Source organism: Solanum tuberosum, unplaced genomic scaffold (genome assembly GCF_000226075.1).
Source record: "Solanum tuberosum cultivar DM 1-3 516 R44 unplaced genomic scaffold, SolTub_3.0 scf00242, whole genome shotgun sequence".
NCBI classification, from domain to species: Eukaryota; Viridiplantae; Streptophyta; class Magnoliopsida; order Solanales; family Solanaceae; genus Solanum; species Solanum tuberosum.
In genome coordinates, this window is record NW_006239177.1 from 940310 (window position 1) to 943122 (window position 2813).

Here is a 2813-nt window from a genome sequence, read left to right on the forward strand (position 1 = left end):
TGGCACTGGTACTATGTTGGCCAACCACGTGGGATACTTGGTGACCCGGATGACATTGGCATCAAATTGCTTGGAGACTTCTTCCTTAACCTCTAAACTCAAATCAGGCTTGATCTTTCTCGGCTTTTGCTTTACTGGGGGGCAAGAGGGATCAATTGGCAACCTGTGTGAAATAATATCTGTGCTTAGACTCGGCATATCATCATAAGACCATGCGAACACATCCATGTATTGTCTCAAAAGATTAATAAGTTCTTTTGTTTGGGACAGAGTCAAATGGACACTAATTCTTGTTTCCCTCACCAATTCTGCTGAATCTCCCAAATTTATCGTCTCAGTTTCATCCAAATTTGGCTTTTCTTTATTCTCAAAATGTTCAAACTCCTTAGTCAACTCTTCAGACTGCACATCTTCTTCATATTCTGCAAAAGTTTGTTCATTGTTCGGGGTTTGTTCGCTCATTTCATTATATGTCACATTCTCGGCATTGACAGATTTATTAGTTTGCTTGCTGAAAGAGAGACAAGAAATAAAAATAAAATAAATAATCAAGGACAAATTTTCAAATTTAAAGCAGAAAAAAAAGGTAACATATATTTGGAATTTAAGCTTTCAAAAGATGGAGGCAAAACACATCAAATTCAAAAACACGATTCATGCCTCAATTTGAATCATGTTGTTTTGTTAATTCTAATACAATCATCTACCAAGATTCCCGGAGAACCGGGGACGGGTTACAGTCCAATTGTTCAAAGCATCTCCAGGCATAACATCCTATATGGTCGGGGCCTCGGTGCCGTCCTCCAAAATCATATTGCATTCAGCTTCTTCAATGAACAAGTTTTTGAGTCCTTCTATGAGATTATCTTCAACAACTTCTTCTAATCCTTATGCAGCAAACACTTTGGAAAATGACTGATTCAAGGGCGGGATAGGTTGTGGTAAGGGAATGTCACTTTTCCTTTTGAGATTAACCGATGAAACTTCTTCAGGAGTAGGCTCGTGTCCAAAACCAAATGTGTATTTCTGACCAGGCAATTGAGTTGGTTCCACTATTCCATCCAATTTCGCTCCAAGACCTTGACCTGGGATAACACCATTCTTCAACATTTCCCAAGCCACCATCATAAGCACACGTGGTAAATTTGCCTTTCCAGCTTGAGTAGCACACATTATTTCCCTAATATGGAATACAGACCCATCCAACTCTTCCATACTTTCAATAACAGGGACTGAATTTTCAGGATATATTGAGTTGTTACCTTCTCCATGAACAATAATTTCCTGATGGTTCCAAACAAATTTCAAAGTCTGGTGCAAAGTGAAAGGGACCGCACCAGCCATATGAATCCATGGTCTTCCAAGTAATAAATTATAACTAACAGATATATCCAACACTTGGAATTCCACAATGAACTCCACAGGTCCAATTTGCAATGGCAGATCAATTTCTCCGATGACTCTTCTTTGTGTCCCGTTAAAGCCTCTAACCCTTACATGACTTTCACGAATCTTTCCAAAGTCAATTCCCAAAGCTCGAAGAGTAGTGAAAGGGCATATGTTAACAGCTGGACCATTATCAATCAACACTCTGGAAATAAACTTATCCCTACATCTGACAATAATGTTCAACACTTTGTTATGTCCTAAACCTTCAGGCAACAACTCATCTTCATGAAAGGTGACTTTGTTAGCTTCCAAAACTTGTCCTACCATGGAAGAAAAGTTCTCACTAGTGGTCTCTGCTGGAACATATGCTTCATTTAAAACCTTCACCAAAGCGTTCCTATGAGTTGCAGAATTCATCAGTAAGGCCATTAAGGAAATTTGAGCAGGAGTTTTCTTCAGTTGTTCAACAACTGAATATTCCTTAGTTGGCATCTTCCTCTAGAAATCTTCCACTTCAGCCTCTGTCACAACCCTTTTTTGGTTGTTTTCCTTGTTTGGTCCTCCTTGTATAACTTCTTCAGGGGCATAACAGCGCCCAAATCTTGTCATTCTTGCAGCAGCGGCTTCTACAACTATCTTTCCTTTTCCTTTGTCCCTTGCATCAATCGAGTAATCCCAAGGAACTGCTTTGGTGTCAAAAGGGAATGATTGAGTGACAAGGGCCATGATCTTAGGTTTGGGAAGAAAAACTTCCACTTCAATTGGCGCTCGTACTTGGACTGTGATTACATGAGAAATAAAGCCTGATGTCTCAACATTCTTCTCTATCTTGACTGGTACTATGGTCCCTTCCAAGTTAAAATCTTCATCAACGACAATTATGTTAATATTGCCATGATTTGGCAGCGGGTTGTTGTTTATATTGGGGGCAACACCTTTGAGTTGAATGATTCCTTCTTTGATCAATGTCTCAATCTTGTCTTTGAGAATAAGGCAACTTTCAGTCCAGCAGCTCCAGAGTGATATGCACAGTGCTTGGTCTCATCATACCATCCAGGAAGGGGATTAGGAATTCGTCCTTGGATTGGTTGGAGTATTCCTGCGGTTCTCAACCGTTCATATAGTTGGGCTAAAGGTTCAGCTAAAGGTGTATAAGTTTTGGCTGGTTTTTTTTCAAAGTTTGGGCAGGGTCTGTGTCACGACCCGGGAGCACCCCGTAGTCGTAACCGGCGTACTCGACCACGAAGAGGTCTAATACAAGCCTCTTAGCATTCATTCATCGCATAGACACTAAAAACCATAAGGAATTAAAAACTTTCTTTACAAAGAAGACATTTCATAATTAAAAAATAATAATAGCAAGCGGAAGACTTTCTAGACTTTATACATGATGTCTTAAAACCATCTAATACTTTAGAGTACAA